The sequence below is a fragment of the Podarcis filfolensis genome (assembly GCF_964270895.1).
Source record: "Podarcis filfolensis genome assembly, chromosome: 6".
NCBI lineage: Eukaryota > Metazoa > Chordata > Lepidosauria > Squamata > Lacertidae > Podarcis > Podarcis filfolensis.
In genome coordinates this window covers 56,365,873-56,378,868 of record NC_139609.1, presented here as the reverse complement: position 1 = coordinate 56,378,868, position 12,996 = coordinate 56,365,873, and the positions used below count along the sequence as shown (strand labels likewise).

The window sequence follows — 12,996 nt, the reverse complement described above, 5'->3', positions numbered from 1 at the left end:
TGACAATAGAGTAACTTTCAGAACCAACTGACAAAATTTACAGGCTTGACTATTATAATACACAATTTTCCTAGGAATGAAATTCCTGCATGGAGGGCTCTCTGGAGCAGGCATTCCACTCTCACTAGCATAAAAGTTTTTCGAGCTAAATAAAGTTTCCTGGGTCTTTTCTATCTGCAAAAGGCCTGCAGATTCTCTATTACCGGGAATATTCTTCATAGAGTAGTGGTTCCCTGACCACCAGCACCCCACATGGCACAATTGAAAATTGCTGAAGGTCTTGGAGGACCACTTAATGATTTTTCTGCTGTTGTTCCAATTGTTGCACTAGATGCTGTATTGTATTTTTATTGCTTGTTTTATTTCTTATATATTGCATTCTATTGTATTCCATGGAATTCATATGGTTATACAATAAAAGAAGTAAAAGAAGCAATTAAAAATAAATATTTTTAATTTGATGGAAATGCTGTCTGCTGTCTTCAACCATAAATCCACAAACATGCTGCAGACCATCTGAATGAAGCTCACAGACCACTGGTGGTCTATGGACCATAGTTTTGGAACTCCTGTCTTGGAGAATAAAGGCACCATTTGGAGTTAATGCTCCAAGTATTGAATTGTATACAAAGGGAAGAGATGGTTCCTAGAAGGTGGAAGATGATGAAGGACTCACCAGACCTAGGCTATGTGGGGAGTAATTGAAATGATACGACACTCACACATAGAGAGACACACCTTGTCAGATCATGTCCTGCTCCACGAGCCTTCACTTTGTGAAGAATGACTATTGGTTTCCAAGACCAGGACCTTTATCCCAGTTGCCACTGAAACTAAGGAACGACCTCCCAGCTGAAGTTAGAGGATGTTCCTTCTTTTGTCTTCAGTAAGAGAGGAAAGATACATCCACTTTGTAAACCACTCTGAGCAAAGGAAAAGGGGCATCTAAATCACTTTAATCAAATTAATCAGGGAATGCGAATGATTGCTCCATTTCATCCATGCCTTTCTCTTAAGTAGAGAAAATAAACTTTCCAGTTAGGATTAGCACTCTATTGCACTGTTGTGAAAGAACAAAGAATTTCCAGAAATAGCTCAAATTTGGGGTGCATTCAAAACATCTGTCCCAGCCCCTCCAGAATATACACGAGATACAGCTAATGCAATCTGAAACTCTCATCCCTCTTGTGTCCCTTGTCAGGGATGCACTCTCCCCTCCATCCCAGTTTGAAATCGAACAACTCAATGAAGATACTGCAGTGAATAGTCTTCACCCTTCCACTGGACCACTCAGGATGGAAAAGGCTGCAGTTTGTCACATGAAGCAGATCAAACTCACCATCAACCTGGCAAGTGTGACAACCTGGAGGCAATCTTACCTTTAGTTTTACAAGGAGTTTAATACCTCACTCAGAAGGAGGAACCTGAGCAGAGGGAATTCTACCAGGGAATTTCTCCCCCCTTCTGTCCTGTTGGTTCAAGCATTCAGGAGCTTGCTGACCTTTGGGGCAGGTTGCAAGTCTTATCTGTTTACTCAGGTTGCTGGCTTGAGGGAGGTGCCCAAATTTTCATTTGTTATTCCAGAAGTCACTTTGAGTCAACTTACAAAGTTAATTATTAACTGTTGTGGGCTTGCTCCAAAACTGCTAAAGAGGCACCATTAACCAGAATCAGTCCATGAAGCAAAGCTGCAAGACCCTTGGTCCTCCCTAACAAAATCCAGACTGTCTAACTTTCTTCACGCTGGACAGATATTCTAGTCCATCAATATAGCACAGTTAGTTGCAAAGTTCTTCCAACATTCACCTGAAAGAATCTTGTGCAAAACCTAATATAATACTGGCAGCACAACATGGAAAAGCCATTGGTGAGGTATTCCACTAAATTATAGTGGAGTAGTTAATATAAAGCCTTGTTATCATAGCAAAACCATGGCCTCTGCAACCTGTATTTCACTGATGTACATTGCTACTAGTATTTTGTGCTTTGTCTAACCAACGGAATGGGTGTTCCAACATGCAAGTAGCAATGAAAATCAACATAGAAACTCAGGCAGCAGTACCAGGAGAATGAGAAAGAATGGAGTTGATGCCCACTCACTAGGAGACAAGCATCACGCTAATTTCCCTTTGCTGTTCATCAGCCTGCAATGTGCTCTGAATGAGAGCCTGTAATTAATTGCTCATCTGCATCCCCCATCTGAACTCCCTTCCCCACCAACCCCCACCACTACACCGTGCATCCAGCTTGATACACGTTGGCTGGCATTTTCAAAATCGGAGGCATTCTAATTACCGGAGAGTTATAACACCTTCCATTTCGCGCCCGTCGGACTGACACCCTGTCAAGAGCAAAGAGACTTGCCAGAGGTTTTGACAACACTAATTGCCCCTATAATCTAAAAACACAAAGGAGAGGCGATTAGTCGTGAGGGCCGCAGCTCTCGATCCGACATGAGGTTTTCACAACGTTACAAGAAAACAAAAGCAGTGCCTTTTAGAGTGTGATGGCTGCTAACAAAGCAGAATTATATTTTCATACAAACCTTTGTCTACATCAAATCGCTTTCCCCTTTCTCTTAAAATGCTAAGCTGACACAGAGAATGGTGGGGGCTCCTTAGGAAGAGGGGCAGGAAAGAAGATAAAAGATACATGAGCAATGGTTCTTACAAGATGGGAGTATTCTTAGGACTCAAGAGGCCTCCAGATTTCTTGTTTCCTGGTTTAAGATGAGATGGTGAAAAAAGTAGCCCCATCATTTCCAGGGCTGGGTTCTACCATCTTATCATCTACCTCCCTCAAGGTCTTCTACCCAATATTATAAGAATTGTCAACACAGTAGCTGCATCTCATTACAGAAAACATTTGCCCTAATCAAATGCTGAAAAGTGGCTTAATATATCAGCCCTGCAAAGTTATAAGCTAAACACATGTACTCTGCTTATTGACACAAGCAATGATGCAAAACTCCGTCCAGCGCTAACAGGAAATTACCATTGTTAAAAATGAGGTTTCAAATCATAATGCTTCCTCGTTGTATCTCCTCTCTTAGTGTACACCTATTGTCTGGAGATTTAAACAAGACAGACTGACTGTTCAACAAGTTTATAGCTCATCTTGTGCAACAGCAGCACCATTCCTGACAACACAGTTTATGTGTTTGTATTCAAGTTGTTTATTAAAACTGGGGGGGGGGGGGGAGAGACAAGAAAGCATGCTAAGATCCTGATAATGGAAACAATCCAGAATTTAAAATCTGTTGAAGCAACCCCCCAATACTAACACAGACCAATAGGCTCCATAACTTTAGATAGCCATAACTGCCCTATCCAGCTATTTTGCTTTTCCCTTCTAGCTCGAGCAGTGTGAACAAAGATAAATAAGTTACCTATAGGCTAAGAGCAGGGGCTTCAATTAAGGGGCAAAAGGCTTCAGACCATTTCTTGGGGACTCCAAAATCAACTTTTCCATCAAAATGGAAGCTAAGCCTGCTCACCCTAAATATCTTTAGTAGCAACACCTTGAGCTACAGCATGCAGGATGGCATATCTGAAGATAATGGAAGTGTGAGAGGCCTATTTTAATGGCTCACACAGCCATAGTAACATGACAGCAATTTTGACATGATCTGAACATACAACATGAAAGCTTGAATTTGTTTCTACTGTTAAACACATGGATTCTTTCAATATACCATATTAGACTTTGGGAGGATGACAAAGCTCCCAAGCATTAGGCCATCTGGGCAGAAGATACTTAAATTTGGGGCATAAGCTTTCAAATATTTAATAGGAATCATACAATAAACAAACATTATAGGAAACTCATGTTAAAAGGAAAGATCAACCACTTTAGCATCAACCAGTTAGTTCAGGACGTTGCACACTGCAAGCTCAACAAGAAAGAAATATTAAAATAATGTTCTGGTGCAAATGAAAGTTGAACTAGTACAGAAACTTCAACTAACTCCTTGTCCCAAGCCTGCTTTTTTACTTTCATAAGAACTGTAGACTCTTCTCCGTTCTCTGAATATTAGCACTCCCAACAACAGAAGCATTGTGTCTGTAGACAGAGAGGCTGAATTTCTCTCTCCAAGAATGGTTTGTGGGTGTGCGTGTGTCATAGCTAGCATCTGGCAGACAGTGAGCTAAGGCAGGCAGTGACTCACTTGTTGGCCGGTTGCCATTCCACAAAACTGCTTACTAACAGCGCTGGCTTCCTAACAAAGCTTTGACAATGCATCTGAAGAGATGCTTTTCCAGGATGCCTTACTTAAATGGAATCCCACCATACCAGAGTTAGGAGTGAAATGCAAAAGGATCGCCAGTGTGTGGTGGAAAGTGTGCTTCCTGATGAAAGCTCACCACATTCAGTGACGTTAGTTGTGATTTCAAAACAGATAAGTAAAAAGCAGAACTTGGCAGAACAGATTCTTAAGATAAGACTGCAGTACCAAAGAAGCAATATGGCAAGAAGGAACCAACCCTGGAGGGAATGTGCCATCTAAATCAGGGTAAGAGTCATTAATGAAGCATAACACAAGACTTCAGCTGAAGGCTGTGTTAGATGAAATCTCCTATTGCTTGAAGCTGGATAAAGTATCCCAAGAGTCAAAGAGGTTACAGCATTCTTCAAGGTAGAAGGCAACTCCTTACCTAGTATATCAATTTGTCTTTGAGGAACAGAGGGAGAAAGGATCACATGACTGAATGAGCATGACTGGAATACTGAACGCTACTGCTCATATTTTGGTTTGATGCAATGTTTGAAATCTTGTTTTGCTGTGTAAAACAACAGATAAATATTCTGTGCCATTGTAAAACAACAGCTATTATGTGAAGATATCTGGATAGAGCAAGCGAGCTGCAACAGATGCAAAGAAACCAGGTGTAGTCAGAAGAGCAAGTTCAGGGATGGAACAGCTCACGCACAGCTAAAACTTACTCCATACACCTACCTGGAGTTGCCATGTGGTGCCCATTGCTACAATGACACTGCTGAAGTCTTCCCCAGTGCCTGCAAAGCCTCTGACATGGCAAAATAATGTGAGTTCAAAGCACGGTTCTTCCTAATTTTTACTAGGGTTTCCCTCAAAACGAGGACCCATGCTTTGGATCAATGTTTATGTAGTGCTTGCAAGTACCAGATCTGTGATACTGTGCAGCTTACCAATGTAAGATTTAGTTATACAGTGATATATTATTTTTGAGGGGGGGACCCCCAAGGAAAATGACACAAATTCAAGAGGATCACTTAATTTTACTGGATCTGATTTTTATCCGGACCTCATAGAAAAGCAAATAATGGGCAGTAGTCAATATTTGCACAATGGGAAATCTAAAGGTTGGAAGAACCCTTAGATTTTGGGGGGAGGGGAGGGGAGAATGGCCCATTACACAAAGAAAAACTTTGCACTGACAAAACATTCTCTTGAATACAACCCAAAGCATGTTTGTGTTTGTGTGCACATGCACTCTATTGGGGGGGGGGCGGGGAAAGGTGACCTGGAGGAGAGAAGCAGCCAGGCAAATTGGTGCCCATGCAATTCTCTCAAGAACCTAAATATGTCCCCTGTCCCCAAAAGGTTGGTGACCCCCTCTAATAAAATGTGGTAATGGGTACATACCAATCCACACTCCACACATGAACAGATTTTGGACTGATTTTCTAAATCTGCATAAGGTTAACCAGCAATCTAGTACCAGTCCTATTCATAATTTAATCCATTGGCCTACCCTGGTATCTGCCTACAGCTTTAGTTCCAACATTACACCTACACAGTTGTACAGAACCTGATTATAAACTTCTGTAATTTGAAGCAAGATGCATAAAACATTATTAACAATTCTTGGGAAAGAACTTTCCTCAAGGAAATGGGTTCAGATGAAACCACGTGTTATCACTCCAAATAGAGTATGATATACAGTGAGACCTCGGGTTAAGTACTTAATTTGTTCCGGAGGTCCGTTCTTAACCTGAAACTGTTCTTAACCTGAAGCACCACTTTAGCTAATGGGGCCTCCTCCTGCTGCTGTACCGCCAGAGCACGATTTCTGTTCTTATCCTGAAGCAAACCTGAAGCACTATTTCTGGGTTAGCAGAGTCTGTAACCTGAAGCGCATGTAACCTGAGGTACCACTGTACACATGTATGTTATGTCTCTTGCAACCCATAGAGCTCTAAGATTCAATGAAAAGGGATAAAGAGAACACTTAAGAATGTACATTAACATTCCTTGATGGTAAACAAACTAGGAACAAGGTCATGTCTGATGCTTTATTTACCCTAACGGCCTTCTAAGGTTGCATCTGCCTTTGCTGATCTCCAACCTAAGGCTAGTGTAGGTCAGGCTGTGCATCAGACCTGTACCAAGTTTTCCTATCATCCTGGTATAAGCGACTCCTATCCTACGTGCAGGGGCACTTTAGACTGAGGACAGTGCTGCCACACAGTATCTGTTCAAAACGAGCTCAAATTTTCTTGAAACCAATCACATAAAGCAAGAGCAAGTAGTGGTGAAATGCTCAAGCGGGACAGAGGCTTGGTTCATATGTCACATTAATGTTCAATGGCGCGTGCTGCTCAAAAGACAACACTTCACTCCTCCCAGTTACTTTCTTCAATGTGCCGCAGAAGCAACAAACCAGAGGCTGGATAGCTTTCATGTGTGAACCAGGGCTCATGGTTTGTTTCTCTCTTGACAAACCATGATGGTAAGCCAATGAGACTTTTTCACCCGCATGTTGCTTGTTCATTTTAAACCAGTGTAATTTAAACTATGGCTTAAAGTGATGCGCAAACCAGTTCAGAGTGTAGCACATAGGAAAAAAATTCTGTCAGAAAGAGTGCAAGAGAACTAACTGCAGTAAGACCAAGTGGGGGGAAATCAGCTACACAGCAGACACTCTTTTTCCTCGAGTGAGGCAATGCAGAGGGGCCAGTATTGATCTGTCTTCATTACCCATTTCACTCAAGTTCAAATCAGCAAAATACACTTTTCCACACCAGTGCCCTCTCTGCCACAGCAGACAAAAGAAAAGCAATTTCCTGCAGTTTGCTCCAAACTTGCTACTCCTTCCATGTACCATTGCCCCCCCCTTCTGCTACAAACATGTCTTCAGATTTCCTCCACAATCTGCCTTCAGAAATGGACGGACTTGAGGAGAACGGCAAAAGAGAATCTAATGTTGCTTTCTAATCACCAGATTTTTTCAATAGGCATGATCTTGTTGCAAAATTAGTCTCTGATACAGAATCTAGAAGATCTCTGAAATCCAAAACCATTCCAACTATATACCTTCTGAAAAGTATTTAGTCCATATGGTTGGAAATAAAACGTGGTCCAGCATAGAGCATATGCAGCATAGTGGTTAGAGTGCCAGACTAACACTGCATTGATCCAAGTTCAAATTCCCAGTCATGTGACTTACTTGGTGACATTTAGGCCAATCACATACTCTTAGTTTAATCTATGTAACAGTACTGTTGTGAGGATAATATGGGGCAGGGAGAGTGGGGAGAAGAGAGAGGAAAATCCTTGCAAGACACCCCAATCTCTTTGGAGGAAAGGCGGGAATGAAATGTAATACAGTGGAACTTCGTGTTACGGATGGGATCCATTCCGGAGGCCCATCCGTAACATGGAATTGATGCAAGCTGAAGCGCCGCGTCTGTGCATGGGCGATTTAGCGCTTCTGCGCGAGCGGCAAAACCGGAAGTAACCCGTTCCGGTACTTCCAGGTTGCCACGGGACACAACACGAAAACACGTAACCTGAAGCGGACGCAACATGAGGTATGACTGTAAGTAAGAAAATATATAAACAAACGAATAGAAAGCGGCAGCATAGTTACAGGGCTACAGCACTCAAAATGAAATCCTAACACAGAAGAAACTTATGCGTGTGGGGAAAAGCATCTGAGGAAACCACCACTTAAATAATCAATACTGGCAATTTCACACCTATGTATTATGCTGCAGGAAGCTTACTAGGAACCTGGGGCCAATTTAGCATTTCACTGCAAACATACAGCACAATATTATTACAGTACTATTATTATTACAATTAATTGCCTGCCCTTCTCCCTAAGGTCCCTGGGCAGGTACAAGGATTATAACCCAACGTTATTATTAAAACACAATTATTACACAATATTAAACAGAGTTTAAAACAACATAAAATTATAGAAATAAGGTGGGTCAAAAAATATACATCTCAAGTGTCAAAAGCCAGGGTAAATAATCTCCAGCATTTGCTGAAGGCGCCAAAAACACCTCTGTGGGGAGCCCCACAACTGCCACAGAGGATGCCCTCTCCCAGACTGCCACCGTCCAATATCTGAGGGTGCTGAACATTCAAAAGGGCCCCCTCTGCCACCAACTCTATATGGTAGGTGATGTAAGAAGGAAGTGGCTGACCTGGCATCACACAGTGAGCTTCATGAATGACTATTCTTTCTTCTAAATAAAGTAGAAATAATGGCTGATAAAGGCACCATTAGATCAGCTAGGTTAAATCAGAATACGTATTGTGGTAAGACTCGAGATAGCTAAAATCTAATTGTGTCATGTCAGCTGGAGTAACACTATCTTCAAAACGCCTCTTCAGATCCACACTAATTTTGAATCTTTGTATATAACCTGTTGAAAGCCCAGCTGAAAAGTGACATTCACTTACAAATACAGAGACTGTTGCTACCAGGGCTGATCAAGAATGAAAGGTCATTCAATAACTTGAATGGCCAAGTTATTAAACCTATCATTACCTCCACACTAAGTTTCTAACGACAAACAGCAGTTTACCTTCTTGAAATCAAATAAGTGTTCCTCTCCTGGACGGAATGTGATATTAAAAAAGAATTTAATTACAAAAAAGGAATCAAAGGAATTTTGTTTTAAGTCATCTGATGTCACACATGCTTGGCTCTAGAACTAAGAATCGCAGATTACTTCACAATGGAACCAAGAATCAATAAGATGGTGGCAGCTTTTAAACTGTTACCCTAAATTACAGCCAAAGTGATTAGGCTTAGTTCTAGCACTTCATCAGGAAAACTAGAAGTTCTCTTTGAACATTTCAAATATTGATACAGCAGCCGCACGATTTCTGTTCTCATCCTGAAGCAAAATTCTTAACCCGAGGTACTATTTCTGGGTTAGCAGAGTCTGTAACCTGAAGCTTATGTAACCTGAGGTACCACTGTATCTTTATACCAGGGTGGAATTTTCAGGAGTGACTATTGATCTGAACCTATGACTGTAGTTACCCAATTGGAAATAGCAGAGAGAGAGAGAGAGAGAGAGAGAGAGAGAGAGAGAGAGAGAGAGAGAGAGAGAATGGGAAAACCATCAAGAAAGCAGTTAGGACACGGCTGAAAATAATGTCATATAGAAGAAAGGCTCATGACTTCTCCACTTGGCTGAGAAGTTGCCATCACTAAAAGGATTTGTATTTGGCTTCAGAATTTTAAAATAATCAAGAGAATTGCAATGGCAACACTTAAATAGTCATACATTCAACATGCAATACATTTCATGGATTATGATTACTTTGGTGCCTATATAGGGTATGTTTTTATTACTGTTTTATAATAAATACATGCTTTTTATTGTAATGTATTGTTTTTTCAGATTTTATATTATGCTCTATGTCCTTAACATTTTGTAAGTTACTTGCAGACTTTTTCATGTGGCAAATATTATTTTATTCAGTTTATAGAATAGCAACAATTCAGAAACCTCACTACCAAAAAGTGTGGTCATAAATCAGCAGGTTTGCATGGCTGCAAATTACCTGTGAGAAAAATGCCTTAAGATCCATGTTTGTTCCAAATGACACAGAAACAGCCAAACAACAATAAAGTATATTGTCTGAAATCACATCTCAGCAGCACACCTGAAAATGAACACAAGATGATCTGGCAGGTGAAGTTGAATGGAAGAAATGCTGCTGGTCCAGAGTTTGGACAAGATGATCCTAAGGTTCCTTGAAGCTCTACAGTTCCATGCACACTATTATTTTTGATTGATCTCTTCTAGCAAAACATTTATGCACAAATTCAGAATGTTGCATGGTCAATGGAACTTTACATTCTTAAGAGTTTGCACTTCACAAACTATTCATGCACATCTGAGAGAATGTTCCTTAAAAATTCTACACCAATGGCATCATACACCAATTCAGTTATCTCATATTACTTCTGATAAATCTGCCAACTTTTGGAGAGGTTGTGGGGGGAAATGCCCACAGGTTGTTTTTTTAAAAAATCGGTGTAGCGGTTAGGGTGTCAGACTAGGAGCTAGGAGACCAGGGTTCAAATCCCTACTTGGCCATGATGAAGCTCACTGGGTGACCTTGGGCCAGTCAATGCCTCTCGGCCTAACCTACGTCACAGGTTTCTTGAGGGGGATTAAACAAGGAAGTAGAAAGCTGCTTGCAAAAAAAAAAAGTGGGATATAAATGCAAAAAAATAAATAATAATAATAAATACCTGGAATTTAGTTATTGCAGAAAAAACAACACATTATGGGTCTCTAAGGGGCAGGAAGATCCTGGTCATTTCTATTTAGTATGGTAGGATTTTATTTTATATAGTTAGTTTCCGGTTTACAGGTATCTCTCCCCACACCGCCAAGAGAAATAGGATTGTAGTGGTTTTAGATTGGGTGTTTTTATTTAACATGTTTAGGTTTTGTATGCCCTGTCTTTAGTTGGCTATAGTATTGAATGTTTTGTTATTGTTTACGTCTCTCTGTGGCTTCATAATAACTTGAAAACTAATGATTTATTTATTTTTAACAGACCATTCAGGCACATTTATCTATATAGCTAGAATTTTGGGGGAGTAATTTCTGCACTTCTGGTCCATGCAGTCCCCAAAACGCAGAGTAGCCTGAGTCTGCACTAGCTTCCCTCTAGTCTTCACAGCTGATAAGAGACCAGTCTGGGCCATGAAGACGGTTAAGCTTAGTGAGTCTTTCTAAAATGCACACACTTTGTAAGACAGAGCCCAGCCACAAAAATAAAAAGCTGTCATCTGGATGTGGCTCCAAAGACAGACTGATGAGTTAGGGTCCAGTAGGGGACAGAGGCCCCTGAAGTCAGGTGGCAGGCAGCCAGTTTAGTTCTGTTTATTAAAATTGCATTACAATTCCAAATTAGGGCACAGAAAAACACCTTTTAAAAGGAGGTAAAAGTAAGTGAATTTGTTTGACTTAGCTTGCAGTCTTGATGTGGGCAAAATGTTGATTATTTGACATAACGCCATTCATTAAGATCAACAGTCAAAACAAAGTTTTGGCATTCCTTAATATTCACAATGTGTATACTATGGTATATAAGTGCAGTGCTAAAAAGCAGACTATAGGAGACAACTTAGTCTTTCAACCACCACCTGCCCACAGAAGAGTCATAAGTGAGGGAGGGAAGGCGGGGGAGAGAAAGGGGGAAGGAGGAGAGGGAGGGAGAGATTTGAGAGCATTTTTACAGCCTGTTCTGGAACTATTTCCCTAGTGCTATCCTTCCCTCTCACTCCCAGCTACCAAGGAGGAAACCTATCAGTTCACTGCCAGTCCAGGATATGGTTACACTTTCACTCCAAACTTGGAAACTGCTGCTTTCCTTTCTGTACCTAGCTGTGCAATTTGTTTAGTTTCAGTCCCTTATACCCTCCTTGTAAAGCAAACAAACAGAAAACCCTTTCAGCTCAGTTCTGAGGCTCCTAGACTGAGGGAAGCGCTCTGCTTTCTTTCTTTATGTGGGTAGGGAGAAAGGTTGGGAGGCAGCCACCGCAGCCCTGGCAAGCAAGTGGGAAAAAAGTGAAGTATGTGGTTTTTGCTTCCCCTAAAGGCAGGGAAGCATTCCTGCTCCACTTAAACTTTGCCATAGCGGGGCTCGTGTGGAAGTACAAATTCAGATTACTTTGACACATATTTTACAATCACCTCGGTGTACCCCATCACCAAGCCCAGACCTTGGCCCAGGAATCTTGCTATATACATTCTTCATTCTCACCCATATTCTCTACATCTGCACCCCACCCCCATCCCGCCTGGAGAAACTCTCCTGGTCAATCTCATCCACACCATTCCACTGTTAGATAAACTTCCTTTCAAAGTGAGTCTGCTTAATCCTATATCTCCCCTCATTCAGATCCTCCTCCAGTTGTAATGTGGGGCATGAGGAGGGGAGAGAGGTTGCTGAGTTATGAGCTATTCCTGACTCATGTCTACAACTTTCACAAGTTCTTTTGCAACACAAAAGGTGGGGAGGGAGACAGGACGTCAGGCTCTGTTAACTCTGAGAAAGCCAGCAGGACAGACAGAGGGGAGGCTGGGAAAGGGTGAACTAGGAAGGGGGAGAGAAAGGAGACTGAAAAACAAAGTGTGAGAGAGAAAACAGACCATGAATGAGTGAGGGTGAAAGGGAAGATAAACAGGCAATGACAGAATGAGACTAGGTTAGAGAGACACAGCTACACAACACACACACACACTTCAGAGTTACAAGGAAAAGAAACAGCAGGGGGAGAAAAACAATAAGAGAAAAATTCCAAAAGATGGGCATGTGTGTGTGTGTATTTGCACACGTGTATGCGCGTGCACACACACACACAAATATATATAAACACATACACTAAAAAAAAAAGAGGAGACACTCACAGATTACAGGAATCTGACTTCACCCTTACTGCCTTTGTTCTTTCAAGATATTTTCCATTCAGTGACTGCATTTCCTTCCTGAAAAAGCTATTGGAAAAAGCTGGCTGTTGGCTCGAAAGAAGCCCTGATGAATTATTGCTGTTAATATCAGCAGTGATTTTGCCTTCTTCACTTTCAGTTAAACTCATTAATGGAGATGGCGGCCCGTCTGGTACCTTCACAGAAGGGCTACTCCTTTCAGGGCAGGTGTTATAGAGGCCCGAGGGAAAGAGGAGGAGGTGGTGGTTTAGAAGAGAAGGAAAAATGTTTCAGGCCAGGTCTGGATTCCATCATAGC

General features: G+C 41.4%; 1 protein-coding gene across 10 annotated transcripts in view; it reads right to left on the bottom strand.

The window, feature by feature from the left end:
- FOXP4 (forkhead box P4) overlaps positions 1 to 12,996 on the bottom strand; it is a 159,362-nt gene that overhangs the window by 72,239 nt on the left and 74,127 nt on the right. The window contains exon 1 of one of the 10 annotated variants that reach the window (XM_083618013.1): positions 8,803 to 8,933. The exons of the other annotated variants lie outside the window; for them this stretch is intronic. The gene's annotated coding sequence lies outside the window, so the exon portion shown is untranslated. Of the gene's footprint in view, positions 1 to 8,802; positions 8,934 to 12,996 lie in introns of those variants that run through there. 10 annotated transcript variants of the gene reach the window in all.